At 45.7% G+C, this 22,247-nt stretch overlaps 1 long non-coding RNA gene across 1 annotated transcript; it reads right to left on the reverse strand.

Annotated features, from left to right (window-relative positions):
• Positions 1-826: 826 nt before the first annotated feature.
• Positions 827-1,721, reverse strand: LOC134911843 (uncharacterized). The gene is made up of 3 exons (XR_010176890.1): positions 1,542-1,721; positions 1,243-1,417; positions 827-1,078 (listed from the first exon to the last, which is right to left on the reverse strand). It is a non-coding gene; the product is annotated as an uncharacterized LOC134911843 (long non-coding RNA).
• Between the last annotated feature and the right edge of the window lie 20,526 nt (positions 1,722-22,247).

Here is a 22,247-nt window from a genome sequence, read left to right on the forward strand (position 1 = left end):
GTTGCAGTACTGTGTTGTGTCATTTCATCTTCGGGTATTATTGTGTTACCATGCCCCTTCCCAGCAAGAACATACTGTACACTGTTTTGGGCTGGCACTAAATGTGCACATTGTTCTTATTTAGATTATAGGGGGTAGGAGCGCCAAAATGGGTGATGGTGCTGGGAAAGGGGTGCAGGGTTAGAGGCGGAACTACGTAGCATCTGTGCAAGAGGGCATCAGCCAAAATCTAGCCTAGGGCATCATGTTGGTCAGGTTTGGCTCTGATAATACTGTATACTGTACTCTTACTGTACTTTGCATTCAATACAGATACTGTTTGCACACAGGTTTTACATGAATCATTGGCAATGCTGCAGGAGTGTCTCATTAGGCAATCTAAAATATACCACGACTATGGGTGGGGATACAGTAGGGAAGTTCTGTCACCATAAGCTGTCTGCTGTGTATAGCATATTTCCATCTGAGATGCATTTGTGTGTTTGTAATAAGAAAAAAACATTTTACTGTACATTTAGTGGATACAGTATTTCTCCCCCATAATGACGTATCATACTGTACAGGTACCCTCATGTACTGTACCGTACCATACTGTAAAATTGAATATTTATTGGAAAAACATCAATATTAATGTAAAAAAAAAGTATTACAACATCCGATTCCATGTACTGCACTGATCAAAATGTACAGTACTCTTATTCAGGACTTATAAAACTGAAAATAACTGTTCATACACATCAATAACATTACTACTGTATAATATTCTACATTAGTTTATGCAATAATCAGACAAAGGCAATTTTATAATTTTTTTTAATAATGCACCAATTTGAAATTTTAAACAGAAAATACAGTACAGAACTACATATTTGTGGCTTGACCATTTCTTTCGACTACAACAGGTAATACTTTATACAGGTGATTTATATAATTATTACAATGTTCAGGTGTGAGTACTTCTAGCCAAAATTTCTTTATCCCATCCACCAGTTGCTGTTTTGTTGTTGGCTTTGCAACACTCCTAACGTACCTCTTCAATTGAGCCCACACTAATTCGATTGGGTTCATGTCTGGTGATCTATATAAAAATAAAAAAAAAGCGTATAGAAAAAATTAATTACATTACAGTAAATAGAGAAAATTAAACATACAATATTGTACTGTTTATTAAACAAATTTTTTTTTTACAGTACTAGAGTGCTATCCAAAATTTTACTTGTACACTGTTGAAAGAATACTCACTCTGGTGGTGTGCGTTCCCAATTCATACCTTTCTCTTCCATAAATTTGGCTGAGGCGGAGTGTTTAGGATCATTGTCTTGGAATATCCTATGGTGAGTTGGGTAATATTTATTCACAAATGGTACCATACATTCCTCTACTATTGTTTCTTGGAAAAATTTCTTATCCATGATTCCTACAGAAATCAAAAAATGTTGTTAATTAATAAGCAACTCCTTTTATTGTGCAGTTACACGTACTCTACAGTACAGCATGTATTTTTACAGAACACAGGCACAGAATAAAGTATAGTACTGTACCTTCGAAAAATAATAGGGGACCAGCTCCTAATCGTGATATGCCTCCCCATACATGGACTTTCAATGGATGCTTTGGGCGTGGTTTTAAAGAGATATGGTTACGTTTCCTGAATGACATTCTGGAGAACCGCTCAAGGGCAACAGACGATTCATCTGTGAAAATGACATCATCAAATGTTTCACCACTCTCAATCCATCGCCGTGCCTGTTCCACTCTCTTTTCTTTATTCACATCTCTTATCATTGGAGATATCCTGTGAAGAGCCAAAAATAATGAAATCAGATACAGTTATGAAATTACAGATTTACAGATTACTGTATATACAGTAGACTGTATGTGCAGTATACTGTATTATATACCTACTGTATACATTAAACTGTACATACAGTACATTAAGGTACATACAGAGTAATATATATATATACATACTGTACATACACACAAACACACACACACAGTATACAGTATGTAATCATCACAATAAGCCGGCAATGCTTCATTGCTGTCTCTGAGTGCCTATACAGTAGGTATCTCTTTTGGGATAGAATATATACAGTATATACACACACACATACTGTATATAGTATAAAGTACACACTCTGTATAATGATTTATGGCATTATTATATCACGTATCAAGGGATTATTAACAGTGCATTTACTGTATGGTTTATACTGCTTTCAGTATTTTACCTTGTTGCGCCAAAGGTCCATCCCATTTTCCGTCGCATCCTTCTGATGCTGGTGGCCGATATGTCCAGGTCATACTTGGAATGGAGAATTCGTTTTATTTGCAGAGCAGTACGCTCATCCTCACGAGTTAGTTCCTCCACAATTTGTTGCACTCTCCTACAGTACAATACAGTATGAAAAATATGAATTCATGAACAGCACAATCACAGTTACAATTGATGAAGTTTTTATTTTATTTCAAAAAAATTGTTTATGGTATAAAGCAAGTCATTTAAACATTACAGTAGTGTACAGTACGTACCATGTGCATTTTGTAGGAAATACAAATCTGGGCGTTGTTCTCTCGAATGCATGATAGCGCACCGTTTCTAAAGTGACTATAATGCCACTTTCCTTGAGCCATGCATGGATCTCTTTGATGGTTTTATTTTCTTTTTTCATGTTGGCGATTATCTTGCTCATCGTTTTGTTGATAGTTACTGGCATGTTGTCCAACTATAATTCCTGTATGGAGAGAAAACATTTGTGAATACTGTAGTCTAAAATTTACACATCTGAAAATGCATAAGAGTTTTATGATAGAAGTTAATACTGTACATGTTTACTATCCAGTACCTGATGTTCAAATTTAAGTATTGTATACTGTACAGTACTGAAAATACCACTTCAGTGTTATGGACTGCAATTAGTTTCCTATATGAAACAGATACAGTACAGTAAATAACCCTCCTTGGAAGTGCATGGGCCCTGTGAGACTTACAGTAGTGTACAGCATAAGGGTCGACTGACATGATGTACAAGCATTACATACAGTACATGTCAGTACTGTATGTAAATTCTTCAATTATTGCCTAACAACAATGCTGCTTACTGTATATTAAATACTGTAGGCCTAGAAATGTGCATCTCTATGTAGTAGTTAAAAACACAGGGGCCTATGTGGATAAGCGAGTTCTATGCACACTAAAAATGGCCACCGACCGTGAACCCCCAGCACGTGGCAGCGCTTGGATATGTAGTGAGATACAGTATGGCATACATTTCACAGTCCAGGGGGCAATGCTGAAGGAGCGTCACAATCCCCTAGCTCAATTACATTGGGATAAGCGAGGTCTATGCACATTACGGTATACCAAGCTGGATCGCTTAGCAACCTGACAAAATGGCCGCCGACCGTGAACTCCCAGCACGTGGCAGCGCTCGGATATGTAGTGAGATACAGTATGGCATACATTTCACAGTCCAGGGGGCAATGCTGAAGGAGCGTCACAATCCCCTAGCTCAATTACACTGGGATAAGCGAGGTCTATGCACATTACGGTATACCGAGCTGGATCGCTTAGCAACCTGACAAAATGGCCGCCGACCGTGAACTCCCAGCACGTGGCAGCGCTCAAATATGGAGTGAGAGATGGTATACATTTTAAAATACACCGGGATAAGTTGTACAGGCCATGGAGCAATGCACAGGGACATTCATCATTTACGTATATAAATAATTGTAAACCGTAAATGAAAGAATTACCGGTCAAATACTGTATGACGAAACTGTGTCAATGAGCTGGAACACGTGAGCCTAGCAGAAGTTTTCGAAGGCAGAAACAGAGAGCAAATTATGAGGAGATTTCTGAAAGGTCGGAGAAGATCCACACAGCAAGTCTGCTTACGAGGAAACAGCTTTGCAAAGTGGGTAGCGGGGCGGTGACTGAGACGCTCTTTTATTCACATTCGCACAAAAGGAATTCTTACCGCTGTGATTGGTGCCAATATAGGCGCATTCATCCTTACACCAATCACAGAGCATACTGTACTTTTGAATGTGAATAAAAGAGCGTCTCAGTCACCGCCCGCTACCCACTTTGCAAAGTTGTTTCCTCGTAGGCAGACTTGCTGTCTGGATCTTCTCCGACCTTTCAGAAATCTCCTCATAATTTGCTCTCTGTTTCTGCCTTCGAAAACTTCTGCTAGGCTCACGTGTTCCAGCTCATTGACACAGTTTCGTCATACAGTATTTGACCGGTAATTCTTTCATTTACGGTTTACAATTATTTATATACGTAAATGATGAATGTCCCTGTGCATTGCTCCATGGCCTGTACAACTTATCCCGGTGTATTTTAAAATGTATACCATCTCTCACTCCATATTTGAGCGCTGCCACGTGCTGGGAGTTCACGGTCGGCGGCCATTTTGTCAGGTTGCTAAGCGATCCAGCTCGGTATACCGTAATGTGCATAGACCTCGCTTATCCCAATGTAATTGAGCTAGGGGATTGTGACGCTCCTTCAGCATTGCCCCCTGGACTGTGAAATGTATGTCATACTGTATCTCACTACATATCCGAGCGCTGCCACCTGCTGGGAGTTCACGGTCGGCGGCCATTTTGTCAGGTTGCTAAGCGATCCAGCTCGGTATACCGTAATGTGCATAGACCTCGCTTATCCCAATGTAATTGAGCTAGGGGATTGTGACGCTCCTTCAGCATTGCCCCCTGGACTGTGAAATGTATGCCATACTGTATCTCACTACATATCCGAGTGCTGCCACGTGCTGGGAGTTCACGGTCGGCGGCCATTTTGTCAGGTTGCTAAGCGATCCAGCTTGGTATACCGTAATGTGCATAGACCTCGCTTATCCCAATGTAATTGAGCTAGGGGATTGTGACGCTCCTTCAGCATTGCCCCCTGGACTGTGAAACGTATGCCATACTGTATCTCACTACATATCCGAGCGCTGCCACGTGCTGGGAGTTCACGGTCGGCGGCCATTTTGTCAGGTTGCTAAGCGATCCAGCTCGGTATACCGTAATGTGCATAGACCTCGCTTATCCCAATGTAATTGAGCTAGGGGATTGTGACGCTCCTTCAGCATTGCCCCCTGGACTGTGAAATGTATGTCATACTGTATCTCACTACATATCCGAGCGCTGCCACGTGCTGGGAGTTCACGGTCGGCGGCCATTTTGTCAGGTTGCTAAGCGATCCAGCTTGGTATACCGTAATGTGCATAGACCTCGCTTATCCCAATGTAATTGAGCTAGGGGATTGTGATGCTCCTTCAGCATTGCCCCCTGGACTGTGAAATGTATGCCATACTGTATCTCACTACATATCCGAGCGCTGCCACGTGCTGGGAGTTCACGGTCGGCGGCCATTTTGTCAGGTTGCTAAGCGATCCAGCTCGGTATACCGTAATGTGCATAGACCTCGCTTATCCCAATGTAATTGAGCTAGGGGATTGTGACGCTCCTTCAGCATTGCCCCCTGGACTGTGAAATGTATGTCATACTGTATCTCACTACATATCCGAGCGCTGCCACCTGCTGGGAGTTCACGGTCGGCGGCCATTTTGTCAGGTTGCTAAGCGATCCAGCTTGGTATACCGTAATGTGCATAGACCTCGCTTATCCCAGTGTAATTGAGCTAGGGGATTGTGACGCTCCTTCAGCATTGCCCCCCCATTTGCCTTAGAGTTTTTCGGAGGGTATACTCCAAAAGCTGTGACTCCCCCCTTTCAGTGGACACTGGCAGCTTGCCTCTACTATGCCCAGAACCAGAGATATCAGCCTTCAAGCAGCTGTTCCCTGCTCCAGCTCCACACTCCTACTGTAATATGCAGTTTTATATTTTTGTCGGTGGATTGCTCTGGCTTCTAAAGTCTGATCCCCAAGTCCCCAGTACGTCCTGACAGGTGTCCCCAGTATGTCCCCAGTACCTCCTGACAGGTGGGACTCTAGTTTTTTTTTTCCCCATTAGAGCTAAGAAATCTACAGTATTTCCAGGAACTGGAGATACTGTATCTGCAGTAAAGCACGCTGCCCTGACCCCCGGAAAATGATGAATATTAAGCCCACTCCATTATCCACTCCTCCCCTGTGTATTAAACACCCCCTACCACCCTGGAAGTCATGTACCAGGGCCCCTTCATTCAGCACAATGCCCCCTTCTACAGTTTAGTGTTCTCCTTCCTGCCCCATCTGTGCAGTAAAGGAATAATTAGCAGAAATTATTTCTCCAGGTCCTACTGTACATACTGAGCGAAAGATAGAACCCCCCCTATCCCCCGCGGAGCATCAAAGCTGCCGCTGATAGCTCCCCCCACCCCTTCCGCTGGTGAGTGGGTAGGGGCCCCAGTGCATTGCTGTGTCCAGGGGCCCACACTGCTGTTAAGATGGCTCTGGTAATTGAGCTAGGGGATTGTGACGCTCCTTCAGCATTGCCCCCTGGACTGTACCATACTGTATCTCACTCCATATCCAAGCGCTGCCACGTGCTGGGAGTTCACGGTCGGTGGCCATTTTGTCAGGTTGCTAAGCGATCCAGCTCGGTATAACGTAATGTACATAGACCTCGCTTATCCCCGTGTACTATGTGCAGTAGTACTGAATGATTGCTATCACTTGTGGTGAAACACCTATCTTATCAAATACAGTAACTACTGTACAGTATAGTTGTTCGCACAGGTGATGGTAATCATACTGTATATTTAAACTGAAGTCCGTAACAGAGCATTCTGTCCCTCATGTTGGGAGGCACAGGGAAAAAAGTATAATACTGTACAGTATTTGCACTTTACTGTTGTGCACTTTATTTGAAAATGTACAGTTGTTTGCTATTTTTAGCATGCTGTGCTTTACATGTTTTCTTATTGTGGTTTTTATATTTTTAGACAAAAGACAAAGAATGCAGACTACCAGATTTTACGGGAGTGCCAAAACCCACCCATCAGTGGCACAGAAACTTGCTGCAGTAGTCCCACAAAAGAAGAAGAAAACTGCCAAGGCGGCTCAGAAAGAAAATGTGGTGAAACCACGAAAAAATGCCAAGGCAAAGAATAATAAGTTGGAGCTGATATGTGGTGTGGCAAATGATGTAATTGTTCCATCTCCTGCAGATCACAGTGTTCAGCCAATGAATCTGGAAATACCGGTGCTAGAGGACGTGACAAACACGCTGCCTCAGGAAGCTTCTTTTTTGGACCATGTAGCCACCCCTGGACAAGAAGACATGACACATTCACCACGAAGAAGGTTGCATTTCACAGATGTGAACACCAAAGTGCAGGACTGCCAGTGTACCTGTCCTGTTTTACTAAAGGAGCTACTCAGTAAGGTGACCAATATGGAGTCAGAAGTTGGTGGACAGGTCAATCAGCTGCAGACCGATGTGGCTGGCCTTAAAGAAGGCATAAAGGAACAGATGGTAGAAGCCATGAAGAAAGTCATTGAACAAACGAGGGAAGAATGGCAAGTTGGAGTTTGCCGCACCATAATTGCAACACACCACCAAGCGGTTCAAGTCAGCGGCCTGGACGACCGAGGCCTGGAGGACCGCAGAGGAGGCCTGGAGGACCGCAGAGGAGGCCTGGACGACCGCAGAGGAGGCCTGGACGACCGTAGAGGAGGCCTGGACGACCGTAGAGGAGCCCTGGAGGACCGCAGAGGCATGGACCACAGCAGCGGACTGGACGAAGTCAGCGGCTTGGACGACCGCAGAGGAGGCCTGGAGGACCGCAGAAGAGACCTGGAGGACCGCAGAAGAGACCTGGAGGACCGCAGAGGAAACCTGGAGGACCGCAGAGGAAACCTGGAGGACCGCAGAGGAAACCTGGAGGACCGCAGAGGAGGCCTGGACGACCGTAGAGGAGGCCTGGACCACAGCAGCGGACTGGACGAAGTCAGCGACTTGGATGACCGCAGAGGAGGCCTGGAGGACCGCAGAAGAGACCTGGAGGACCGCAGAGGAAACCTGGAGGACCGTAGAGGAGGCCTGGACGACCGTAGAGGAGGCCTGGACGACCGTAGAGGAGGCCTGGACGACCGTAGAGGAGGCCTGGAGGACCGCAGAGGCCTGGACCACAGCAGCGGACTGGACGCAGTCAGCGGCTTGGACGACCGCAGAGGAAACCTGGAGGACCGCAGAGGAGGCCTGGACGACCGTAGAGGAGCCCTGGAGGACCGCAGAGGCCTGGACCACAGCAGCGGACTGGACGAAGTCAGCGACTTGGACGACCGCAGAGGAGGCCTGGAGGACCGCAGAAGAGACCTGGAGGACCGCAGAAGAGACCTGGAGGACCGCAGAGGAAACCTGGACGACCGCAGAGGAGGCCTGGACGACCGTAGAGGAGCCCTGGAGGACCGCAGAGGCCTGGACCACAGCAGCGGACTGGACGCAGTCAGCGGCTTGGACGACCGCAGAGGAAACCTGGAGGACCGCAGAGGAGGCCTGGACGACCGTAGAGGAGCCCTGGAGGACCGCAGAGGCCTGGACCACAGCAGCGGACTGGACAAAGTCAGCGACTTGGACGACCGCAGAGGAGGCCTGGAGGACCGCAGAAGAGACCTGGAGGACCGCAGAGGAAACCTGGAGGACCGCAGAGGAGGCCTGGACGACCGTAGAGGAGCCCTGGAGGACCGCAGAGGCCTGGACCACAGCAGCGGACTGGACGAAGTCAGCGACTTGGACGACCGCAGAGGAGGCCTGGAGGACCGCAGAAGAGACCTGGAGGACCGCAGAAGAGACCTGGAGGACCGCAGAAGAGACCTGGAGGACCGCAGAGGAAACCTGGAGGACCGCAGAGGAGGCCTGGACGACCGTAGAGGAGCCCTGGAGGACCGCAGAGGCCTGGACCACAGCAGCGGACTGGACGCAGTCAGCGGCTTGGACGACCGCAGAGGAAACCTGGAGGACCGCAGAGGAGGCCTGGATGACCGTAGAGGAGCCCTGGAGGACCGCAGAGGCCTGGACCACAGCAGCGGACTGGACGCAGTCAGCGGCTTGGACGACCGCAGAGGAGGCCTGGAGGACCGCAGAAGAGACCTGGAGGACCGCAGAGGAGGCCTGGAGGACCGCAGAGGAGGCCTGGACGACCGCAGAAGAGACCTGGAGGACCGCAGAGGAGGCCTGGAGGACCGCAGAGGAGGCCTGGAGGACCGCAGAGGAGGCCTGGACGACCGCAGAGGAGGCCTGGACGACCGCAGAGGAGGCTTGGAGTACCGCAGAGGGCTGGACGACCGCAGAGGCCTGGATTCAAGTGTGCTGTTGCCAGGAACACCAATGATGACCAGCACACCTGCTCACAGGCCACTTCTCAATACATTCGGAGGCTCTCTGAACAATATTGCCCTGGCTGTCATCTCAACTTCCCTGGACGACCATCTGTACAGAGCTTCAAATGGACATATTCAGAAATATGCATATTCTCTGTTCCAGCACCATGTACAGTACGACAAATACTTGACGTGGGCCAATCGTGTGAACTTTGATGGTTCCAAGGGCAAACTTCCGCTGCCCAAAAATCTGGTACATGACATCATGGCTAGGTGTGAACGCCGCGTGAGGATTGGTGATCCAGAAAAGAGGAAGATAAGGGATACCATAAACGCTGCGCTGAGAACGAAGAGGAAAATGACTTGGAAGCTCCACTATGATGAAACCAGATCATTACCTACCTCCTAGCTTCAGCACATCAGCTTCACACAGCTGAAGCTAAAAAATTGTGTCAATATACCTGTATGACCTGTACATTTTCTGGGGCTGCATGCACTGTGCTGAATCCACTTGGAGCAGCTCGGTTACTCAAAGGGGAGTGCATGAACTTGGCTCACCACATTCCTGGTAATGTAAGGGCCTGGTACAAGTTGCCCCTTTTATTCCTGTTGATTTTTTGGGCGCTGCTGTATCTATCCAGTAGCAGCCGAGTCCATTGTGCTGTGTCCATCTGGGGCCTTGGGCTGCGTTTCCATCCAGGGGCTGTTGTCAGTCCTCTATTCTGGTGTCCGTATGCGACAGTGTTAAAAAGCAAAAGACAAAAACGAAAAATAATTCAAAAAAGCAAAACCTAAAAATAAAGTACAAAAACCATTACCCCGCACCACCACCACAAAAAAATAAATTATAAAAATGTTAAAGTTGATATTGTTACTGTATTTGTGCTGTTACCTTTTGATTAAAGTACCGTACAGTATGTGTGATGTTGGCTTTCTTATTACAATACAGTACAGTATGTGTGATGTTACATGTTCCAAATGATTTTGTCCGTAAATAAAGTGTTTCTTAAAATAAACATGACGTGGTTTCCAATGTTTGTATTCCCAACTTCCTGTACTGTATAAATTAGTACTACTGTATGATGGGAATTCAATTAAGAGTGGTATACTGTATGTAAAACAACTTGGTTAGGCATCTTGCATTTCATATTTTAATAAAAACCACAGGAAACTTCTATTTTTAAAAGTTTATTGAAGAAAAAAAAGGTGTTTTTTTTAAATAAAGTTTGAAAGTTAATTAAAACAAAAAAGTAGTTTGTTCTTCGTTACATTCTTTTCTTGTGTATATAGATATCTGTGGGGAAAAAAAAAAAAAGTATTAAAGTAAAGACACTCATGTTCATTTGTTTTCCAAGAAAATTTGTGGAACCACACAGCCCAGCAATAAGTCATGCTGGGCTGTGTGGTTCCACAAAAGGCATGCGGTACAAAGTGAAATAGTGGTGTCAGTGGTCAGCACTTTGACACGCTAACATTTGTGGAACCACACAGCCCAGCAATAAGTCATGCTGGGCTGTGTGGTTCCACAAAAGGCATGCGGTACAAAGTGAAATAGTGGTGTCAGTGGTCAGCACTTTGACACGCTAACATTTGTGGAACCACACAGCAATGGCTGACACACATAAAATGGCTGACACACATAAAATGGCTGACACACACAAAATGCCTGACACACACAAAATGCCTGACACACACAAAATGCCTGACACACACATGCTGGAGTGAAAACACATGTTTGCCAAACAGTCGACAGCACATGTCGGCCAGATGGCCGACCAAACTTGCTCCAAATCACCCCAAACTGGCCAGAAAGCACCCCAGCACACTCAGGAGGTACTGTACACCACAGCTAAATTAGGAGAGAATTTCATTACAAACAGCCAGATCTTGCAGATTATCTGCCAGATAATTGTATGGTGTACAGTATGCCTATCTTATTCAGTAGAAAAAGATACTATACAATGGAGTACAATAACAAAAATTTTTATTAAATAAAATAAAATTAATCTTAATAAAAAATTAAAAAAGTGGTCCACTAAGAGGTGGACCACCACCCGCAGGAGCTGGATGGCACGCTGCAACTGTTCTGTGGGAAAAAAAGGACAGTATTACAAAACAAATACTGAATACTTTACAGTGTAGTAATGGCAATACAGTACTTTACTCTATATTAGACAATCTTGTTATTTACAATGTACAGTACTGTATTGTCAGTACAGTAAATCAAACACTACTGTATGCTGTCGAGGTAATTTAAACATTGCTTTAGTTTACCTCTTGTATAAGTGGGCTGCTGCCTGCCCGCTTCTGGGCCAGCCCACCTATCTTGCCCCTGTCTGGGGCCCCCATAAATCATTGGCACTATATTGGAGAAAAAAAAACATTTAGTCACATTCAAATAGTAAACAATTATTACTGTATACTGTAGGTACAGTATTATACTGTATTGCTGGTATTCAAAATATAAAGTACTGTACAAGAGTTTAGCTTCAATAGGTCATAAACAAATTGTCAAAGGAATAAAACACCACAGTACAAATACTGTAGACATTTACTGTATGTATTAGCAGTCATGACATTTCATGACCGCTTCAGAAAAAAGAGGGTTACAGTACTGTAGGTGGTGTTGTAGGGAGTACTATCCATAATAGTGGACTGTACTCAGAGCCAGCCATAAATAATATGATTCCCTAGTCAAGTTTTTGGATGCTGCCCCCTTGCACAGATGCTATTTCCGCCTCTGAGCCTGTACCCCTTTCCCAGCACCATCACCCCTCAACCATAGCAGTCCTCATTTTGGTGCTCCTCCAACTTACTGTACTGTATGTTTAAAATAGCAACAGTGTGCACATTCGGTGTGCATCCCAAAACGGTGCATGTTCTTGCTGGGAAGGGGCATGGCCACACAGTAATTCCCCAATCTGAAATGACGCCACACAGTACTGCAACTTTATTCACAACATATCATGCAATAGTGTCTCTTATTCTCGTTACATCATATGATAGTACCACATTACTCCTCAAAGTATTCCCACTTATTCACATTGCATCACATCATATTGCTCTTTGTTCACATTAGACCACACAGTAGTGCCCTTGCTACAGTATATGTTACACAACAAAGTACTGTATACACATAATGCTGCACATTAGTAATGCATTTTGTATGCACAGAATATACTGTAGGCATGCTGCATATCATATTAATCAGCAGAAGCTGCTTGTGCCCCTAGGCATTTGGCAAGTATGCCTATGCCTAGGGCAGGCTCAGACTGGAGATCAGTACGTAATCCCGCTGGACGGGATCCCGGCAGTCAAAATACAGACGCCGGAATCCCGACCACACAATCCCGACAGGGGCGGCGAGCGGAAAGCAGCCCCTTGCATGCTTGCTTCGCTCGCCACGCGGTGGGCACGGTGCCTCGCTACGCTCTACACACTATTATATCAGTAGTCAGGAAACGCAGCATGCATTTGTGTAGTGAAGAGGGTGAAAAAGGAGAGAAAGTACAGTTTGTACTGTAAGGTTATGTCAGAGGGTGTGAAGATGATCAGCTCAGTGTTATACATGTTACAGTAAGTTAGAATACAGTACAGTGCATTATGTATTTCTATTTTATTACCAGGTGTCTCCTCCACTGGTTGGCGACGGACTGTAAAAAGATAAAATACAGTTAGTAGAGATGAGCGGGTTCGGTTTCTCTGAAACCGAACCCGCACGAACTTCATGTTTTTTTCACGGGTCCGAGCAGACTCGGATCCTCCCGCCTTGCTCGGTTAACCCGAGCGCGCCCGAACGTCATCATGACGCTGTCGGATTCTCGCGAGACTCGGATTCTATATAAGGAGCCGCGCGTCGCCGCCATTTTCACACGTGCATTGAGATTGATAGGGAGAGGACGTGGCTGGCGTCCTCTCCATTAGAAATTAGATTAGAAGAGAGAGAGAGATTGTGCAGAGTCAGACAGAGTTTACCACAGTGACCAGTGCAGTTGTTGTTAGTTAACTTTTATTTATTTTAATATAATATATCCGTTCTCTGCTATATCCGTTCTCTGCCTGAAAAAAAACGATACACAGCAGCAGCCAGTCACACAGTGTGACTCAGTCTGTGTGCACTCAGCTCAGCCCAGTGTGCTGCACATCAATGTATAAAAGGCAAAGCTTATAATAATTGTGGGGGAGACTGGGGAGCACTGCAGGTTGTTATAGCAGGAGCCCCCAGGAGTACATAATATTATATTAATTTAAAATTAAACAGTGCACACTTTTGCTGCAGGAGTGCCACTGCCAGTGTGACTAGTGGTGACCAGTGCCTGACCACCAGTATAGTAGTATATTGTTGTATGTATTGTATACTATCTCTTTATCAACCAGTCTATATTAGCAGCAGACACAGTACAGTGCGGTAGTTCACGGCTGTGGCTACCTCTGTGTCGGCAGTCGGAACTCGGCAGGCAGTCCGTCCATCCATAATTGTATTACAATATATACCACCTAACCGTGGTATTTTTTTTTCTTTCTTTATACCGTCGTCATAGTGTCATACTAGTTGTTACGAGTATACTACTATCTCTTTATCAACCAGTGTACAGTGCGGTAGTTCACGGCTGTGGCTACCTCTGTGTCGGCAGTCGGCAGGCAGTCCGTCCATCCATAATTGTATTATTATTATAATATATACCACCTAACCGTGGTTTTTTTTTCATTCTTTATACCGTCATAGTGTCATACTAGTTGTTACGAGTATACTACTATCTCTTTATCAACCAGTGTACAGTGCGGTAGTTCACGGCTGTGGCTACCTCTGTGTCGGCAGTCGGCAGGCAGTCCGTCCATCCATAATTGTATTATTATTATAATATATACCACCTAACCGTGGTTTTTTTTTCATTCTTTATACCGTCGTCATAGTGTCATACTAGTTGTTACGAGTATACTACTATCTCTTTATCAACCAGTGTACAGTGCGGTAGTTCACGGCTGTGGCTACCTCTGTGTCGGCAGTCGGCAGGCAGTCCGTCCATCCATAATTGTATTATTATTATAATATATACCACCTAACCGTGGTTTTTTTTTCATTCTTTATACCGTCGTCATAGTGTCATACTAGTTGTTACGAGTATACTACTATCTCTTTATCAACCAGTGTACAGTGCGGTAGTTCACGGCTGTGGCTACCTCTGTGTCGGCAGTCGGCAGGCAGTCCGTCCATCCATAATTGTATTATTATTATAATATATACCACCTAACCGTGGTTTTTTTTTCATTCTTTATACCGTCGTCATAGTGTCATACTAGTTGTTACGAGTATACTACTATCTCTTTATCAACCAGTGTACAGTGCGGTAGTTCACGGCTGTGGCTACCTCTGTGTCGGCAGTCGGCAGGCAGTCCGTCCATCCATAATTGTATTATTATTATAATATATACCACCTAACTGTGGTATTTTTTTTCCTTTCTTTATACCGTCGTCATAGTGTCATACTAGTTGTTACGAGTATACTACTATCTCTTTATCAACCAGTGTACAGTGCGGTAGTTCACGGCTGTGGCTACCTCTGTGTCGGCAGTCGGCAGGCAGTCCGTCCATCCATAATTGTATTATTATTATAATATATACCACCTAACCGTGGTTTTTTTTTCATTCTTTATACCGTCGTCATAGTGTCATACTAGTTGTTACGAGTATACTACTATCTCTTTATCAACCAGTGTACAGTGCGGTAGTTCACGGCTGTGGCTACCTCTGTGTCGGCAGTCGGCAGGCAGTCCGTCCATCCATAATTGTATTATTATTATAATATATACCACCTAACCGTGGTTTTTTTTTCATTCTTTATACCGTCGTCATAGTGTCATACTAGTTGTTACGAGTATACTACTATCTCTTTATCAACCAGTGTACAGTGCGGTAGTTCACGGCTGTGGCTACCTCTGTGTCGGCAGTCGGCAGGCAGTCCGTCCATCCATAATTGTATTATTATTATAATATATACCACCTAACCGTGGTTTTTTTTTCATTCTTTATACCGTCGTCATAGTGTCATACTAGTTGTTACGAGTATACTACTATCTCTTTATCAACCAGTGTACAGTGCGGTAGTTCACGGCTGTGGCTACCTCTGTGTCGGCAGTCGGCAGGCAGTCCGTCCATCCATAATTGTATTATTATTATAATATATACCACCTAACCGTGGTTTTTTTTTCATTCTTTATACCGTCGTCATAGTGTCATACTAGTTGTTACGAGTATACTACTATCTCTTTATCAACCAGTGTACAGTGCGGTAGTTCACGGCTGTGGCTACCTCTGTGTCGGCAGTCGGCAGGCAGTCCGTCCATCCATAATTGTATTATTATTATAATATATACCACCTAACCGTGGTTTTTTTATACCACCTAACCGTGGCAGTCCGTCCATAATTGTATACTAGTATCCAATCCATCCATCTCCATTGTTTACCTGAGGTGCCTTTTAGTTCTGCCTATAAAATATGGAGAACAAAAAAGTTGAGGTTCCAAAATTAGGGAAAGATCAAGATCCACTTCCACCTCGTGCTGAAGCTGCTGCCACTAGTCATGGCCGAGACGATGAAATGCCAGCAACGTCGTCTGCCAAGGCCGATGCCCAATGTCATAGTACAGAGCATGTCAAATCCAAAACACCAAATATCAGAAAAAAAAGGACTCCAAAACCTAAAATAAAATTGTCGGAGGAGAAGCGTAAACTTGCCAATATGCCATTTACCACACGGAGTGGCAAGGAACGGCTGAGGCCCTGGCCTATGTTCATGGCTAGTGGTTCAGCTTCACATGAGGATGGAAGCACTCAGCCTCTCGCTAGAAAACTGAAAAGACTCAAGCTGGCAAAAGCACCGCAAAGAACTGTGCGTTCTTTGAAATCCCAAATCCACAAGGAGAGTCCAATTGTGTCGTTTGTGATGCCTGACCTTCCCAACACTGGACGTGAAGAGCATGCGCCTTCCACTATTTGCATGCCCCCTGCAAGTGCTGGAAGGAGCACCCGCAGTCCAGTTCCTGATAGTCAGATTGAAGATGTCAGTGTTGAAGTACACCAGGATGAGGAGGATATGGGTGTTGCTGGCGCTGGGGAGGAAATTGACCAGGAGGATTCTGATGGTGAGGTGGTTTGTTTAAGTCAGGCACCCGGGGAGACACCTGTTGTCCGTGGGAGGAATATGGCCGTTGACATGCCAGGTGAAAATACCAAAAAAATCAGCTCTTCGGTGTGGAGGTATTTCACCAGAAATGCGGACAACAGGTGTCAAGCCGTGTGTTCCCTTTGTCAAGCTGTAATAAGTAGGGGTAAGGACGTTAACCACCTCGGAACATCCTCCCTTATACGTCACCTGCAGCGCATTCATAATAAGTCAGTGACAAGTTCAAAAACTTTGGGTGACAGCGGAAGCAGTCCACTGACCAGTAAATCCCTTCCTCTTGTAACCAAGCTCACGCAAACCACCCCACCAACTCCCTCAGTGTCAATTTCCTCCTTCCCCAGGAATGCCAATAGTCCTGCAGGCCATGTCACTGGCAAGTCTGACGAGTCCTCTCCTGCCTGGGATTCCTCCGATGCATCCTTGCGTGTAACGCCTACTGCTGCTGGCGCTGCTGTTGTTGCCGCTGGGAGTCGATGGTCATCCCAGAGGGGAAGTCGTAAGCCCACTTGTACTACTTCCAGTAAGCAATTGACTGTTCAACAGTCCTTTGCGAGGAAGATGAAATATCACAGCAGTCATCCTACTGCAAAGCGGATAACTGAGTCCTTGACAACTATGTTGGTGTTAGACGTGCGTCCGGTATCCGCCGTTAGTTCACAGGGAACTAGACAATTTATTGAGGCAGTGTGCCCCCGTTACCAAATACCATCTAGGTTCCACTTCTCTAGGCAGGCGATACCGAGAATGTACACGGACGTCAGAAAAAGACTCACCAGTGTCCTAAAAAATGCAGTTGTACCCAATGTCCACTTAACCACGGACATGTGGACAAGTGGAGCAGGGCAGGGTCAGGACTATATGACTGTGACAGCCCACTGGGTAGATGTATGGACTCCCGCCGCAAGAACAGCAGCGGCGGCACCAGTAGCAGCATCTCGCAAACGCCAACTCTTTCCTAGGCAGGCTACGCTTTGTATCACCGCTTTCCAGAATACGCACACAGCTGAAAACCTCTTACGGCAACTGAGGAAGATCATCGCGGAATGGCTTACCCCAATTGGACTCTCCTGTGGATTTGTGGCATCGGACAACGCCAGCAATATTGTGTGTGCATTAAATATGGGCAAATTCCAGCACGTCCCATGTTTTGCACATACCTTGAATTTGGTGGTGCAGAATTTTTTAAAAAACGACAGGGGCGTGCAAGAGATGCTGTCGGTGGCCAGAAAAATTGCGGGACACTTTCGGCGTACAGGCACCACGTACAGAAGACTGGAGCACCACCAAAAACTACTGAACCTGCCCTGCCATCATCTGAAGCAAGAAGTGGTAACGAGGTGGAATTCAACCCTCTATATGCTTCAGAGGTTGGAGGAGCAGCAAAAGGCCATTCAAGCCTATACAATTGAGCACGATATAGGAGATGGAATGCACCTGTCTCAAGTGCAGTGGAGAATGATTTCAACGTTGTGCAAGGTTCTGATGCCCTTTGAACTTGCCACACGTGAAGTCAGTTCAGACACTGCCAGCCTGAGTCAGGTCATTCCCCTCATCAGGCTTTTGCAGAAGAAGCTGGAGGCATTGAAGAAGGAGCTAACACGGAGCGATTCCGCTAGGCATGTGGGACTTGTGGATGCAGCCCTTAATTCGCTTAACAAGGATTCACGGGTGGTCAATCTGTTGAAATCAGAGCACTACATTTTGGCCACCGTGCTCGATCCTAGATTTAAAGCCTACCTTGGATCTCTCTTTCCGGCAGACACAGGTCTGCTGGGGTTGAAAGACCTGCTGGTGACAAAATTGTCAAGTCAAGCGGAACGCGACCTGTCAACATCTCCTCCTTCACATTCTCCCGCAACTGGGGGTGCGAGGAAAAGGCTCAGAATTCCGAGCCCACCCGCTGGCGGTGATGCAGGGCAGTCTGGAGCGACTGCTGATGCTGACATCTGGTCCGGACTGAAGGACCTGACAACGATTACGGACATGTCGTCTACTGTCACTGCATATGATTCTCTCAACATTGATAGAATGGTGGAGGATTATATGAGTGACCGCATCCAAGTAGGCACGTCACACAGTCCGTACTTATACTGGCAGGAAAAAGAGGCAATTTGGAGGCCCTTGCACAAACTGGCTTTATTCTACCTAAGTTGCCCTCCCACAAGTGTGTACTCCGAAAGAGTGTTTAGTGCCGCCGCTCACCTTGTCAGCAATCGGCGTACGAGGTTACATCCAGAAAATGTGGAGAAGATGATGTTCATTAAAATGAATTATAATCAATTCCTCCGCGGAGACATTGACCAGCAGCAATTGCCTCCACAAAGTACACAGGGAGCTGAGATGGTGGATTCCAGTGGGGACGAATTGATAATCTGTGAGGAGGGGGATGTACACGGTGATATATCGGAGGGTGAAGATGAGGTGGACATCTTGCCTCTGTAGAGCCAGTTTGTGCAAGGAGAGATTAATTGCTTCTTTTTTGGGGGGGGTCCAAACCAACCCGTCATATCAGTCACAGTCGTGTGGCAGACCCTGTCACTGAAATGATGGGTTGGTTAAAGTGTGCATGTCCTGTTTTGTTTATACAACATAAGGGTGGGTGGGAGGGCCCAAGGATAATTCCATCTTGCACCTCTTTTTTCTTTTCTTTTTCTTTGCATCATGTGCTGATTGGGGAGGGTTTTTTGGAAGGGACATCCTGCGTGACACTGCAGTGCCACTCCTAGATGGGCCCGGTGTTTGTGTCGGCCACTAGGGTCGCTAATCTTACTCACACAGCTACCTCATTGCGCCTCTTTTTTTCTTTGCGTCATGTGCTGTTTGGGGAGGGTTTTTTGGAAGGGACATCCTGCGTGACACTGCAGTGCCACTCCTAGATGTGCCCGGTGTTTGTGTCGGCCACTAGGGTCGCTAATCTTACTCACACAGTCAGCTACCTCATTGCGCCTCTTTTTTTCTTTGCGTCATGTGCTGTTTGGGGAGGGTTTTTTGGAAGGGCCATCCTGCGTGACACTGCAGTGCCACTCCTAGATGGGCCCGGTGTTTGTGTCGGCCACTAGGGTCGCTAATCTTACTCACACAGCTACCTCATTGCGCCTCTTTTTTTCTTTGCGTCATGTGCTGTTTGGGGAGGGTTTTTTGGAAGGGACATCCTGCGTGACACTGCAGTGCCACTCCTAGATGGGCCCGGTGTTTGTGTCGGCCACTAGGGTCGCTTATCTTTCTCACACAGCTACCTCATTGCGCCTCTTTTTTTCTTTGCGTCATGTGCTGTTTGGGGAGGGTTTTTTGGAAGGGACATCCTGCGTGACACTGCAGTGCCACTCCTAGATGGGCCCGGTGTTTGTGTCGGCCACTAGGGTCGCTTATCTTTCTCACACAGTCAGCTACCTCATTGCGCCTCTTTTTTTCTTTGCGTCATGTGCTGTTTGGGGAGGGTTTTTTGGAAGGGACATCCTGCGTGACACTGCAGTGCCACTCCTAGATGGGCCCGGTGTTTGTGTCGGCCACTAGGGTCGCTTATCTTTCTCACACAGTCAGCTACCTCATTGCGCCTCTTTTTTTCTTTGCGTCATGTGCTGTTTGGGGAGGGTTTTTTGGAAGGGACATCCTGCGTGACACTGCAGTGCCACTCCTAGATGGGCCCGGTGTTTGTGTCGGCCACTAGGGTCGCTTATCTTTCTCACACAGTCAGCTACCTCATTGCGCCTCTTTTTTTCTTTGCGTCATGTGCTGTTTGGGGAGGGTTTTTTGGAAGGGACATCCTGCGTGACACTGCAGTGCCACTCCTAGATGGGCCCGGTGTTTGTGTCGGCCACTAGGGTCGCTAATCTTACTCACACAGCTACCTCATTGCGCCTCTTTTTTTCTTTGCGTCATGTGCTGTTTGGGGAGGGTTTTTTGGAAGGGACATCCTGCGTGACACTGCAGTGCCACTCCTAGATGGGCCCGGTGTTTGTGTCGGCCACTAGGGTCGCTTATCTTACTCACACAGCGACCTCGGTGCAAATTTTAGGACTAAAAATAATATTGTGAGGTGTGATGTGTTCAGAATAGGCTGAAAATGAGTGTAAATTATGTTTTTTGAGGTTAATAATACTTTGGGATCAAAATTACCCCCAAATTCTATGATTTAAGCTGTTTTTTAGGGTTTTTTGAAAAAAACACCCGAATCCAAAACACACCCGAATCCGACAAAAAAAATTCGGTGAGGTTTTGCCAAAACGCGGTCGAACCCAAAACACGGCCGCGGAACCGAACCCAAAACCAAAACACAAAACCCGAAAAATTTCCGGCGCTCATCTCTAACAGTTAGTCATATCAGTTGGACTTAAAGTAATGTTGGAGAAAAAAAATACTGTAATTGCAGTACCAACTATTGCTACTGTACAGTATATTTATTTACCAAAATGGTATTCTGGCTCGTCGTCTGTGGGTAAAAGAGAAGAATATTATAAGATACAGTATACAGTAAAAAGTATAGTAATAGTAAACTAGTGTCCAGGCCTAGTGACAGGTGGGTAAAAAAAGGTATGCTTGTGACAGGCATGGTGATTCCAAGGGACCCTACCGAGACCATCAGAAAATTTGTGAGTGGCCCGTATGCCGGTGATTATGACTAGACTAAGGTAGCAACTCTTTTTTGCTTTGAATTATGCATACTGTACAGTACTGTACTGTATGTGCATATTGTACAGTACACTTAAAATATTTAGCAGTTACTGTAGTGGTAATTTTTGGGATGACAGTATCAGCATACTGTAAGCATCCAACTGCGGCCCCCAAACAGATGCCGCCCCTAGGTACAGTACGTGCCTCTCGTGCCTAATGGGAAATTCATCACTGACAGTATCTAGAGAGAGAGATGAATGGAGAGACAGTGACATGGGGGGAGAGAGAGAGAGAGAGAGAGAGAGAGAGAGAGAGAGAGAGAGATTTAGTAAGATGGGAGTTTTTTTTAGAACAGGTGATGTTATCCACAGAGGCAGAACTCTGGGAGGCAACGGAGTCATCTGCCGCCGGGCTCCTGCTCTGAAGGAGGGGAACCTCTCCTCCTATTCTGTGACACCATTGAATTAAGTTAATTGATAGCTGTCGCTGTCTTTTTAGTGGCAGACTTCCTCACTGGTCCACGCACCTTACAAGTCACACCCTCTTTATTATACTGAATATACACATTTTACAAGTATCACACCCAGGATTAGAAACCACAACCTATTACACTGGAAGCAGGAACCTCACTGATGAAGCGGTTTGCTCCTGTATAGCAAATATGAGAATTCTAACTACAGTATATGAAGATACTTCTCTGACAATTACAAATATTACCTACTGTACTGCATTATCGTCTGTAAGTGTAACTACTGTAGATAAATGTTAATGTGGAATGTGATTGGTTGCTACTGTATGGGCAATATCACCAGTTCAAACAAAAACAATCATCTAAAGTCCCCCATCCACTATTCCGATTTGTGCAATTTTTATCCGATTTCTACGCATTTTCCAGAAAAATCTGATGAAAAGTGCTACTCTGGTGGAATCAAATCAATGTCAGTGATAATTCTTACCACTAAATGCCGCCTCATCATACTCATCATCCTCCTCCTCGGCGGCCTGTTCCAGTGTAGGGCCTGTGAAAAAACATTAATGAGAAAAAAAAGGTTCATTCCAGGAAATACACTACTTTACACCTGACCGCTAGAATCCTGACTGCTGGTCATGCAAACCCAACCCATTGGTTTAACACAATGTACAGTACAGTACAATACTTTAGTTTACTTA

The sequence above is a fragment of the Pseudophryne corroboree genome, chromosome 4 (genome assembly GCF_028390025.1).
Source record: "Pseudophryne corroboree isolate aPseCor3 chromosome 4, aPseCor3.hap2, whole genome shotgun sequence".
NCBI classification, from domain to species: Eukaryota; Metazoa; Chordata; class Amphibia; order Anura; family Myobatrachidae; genus Pseudophryne; species Pseudophryne corroboree.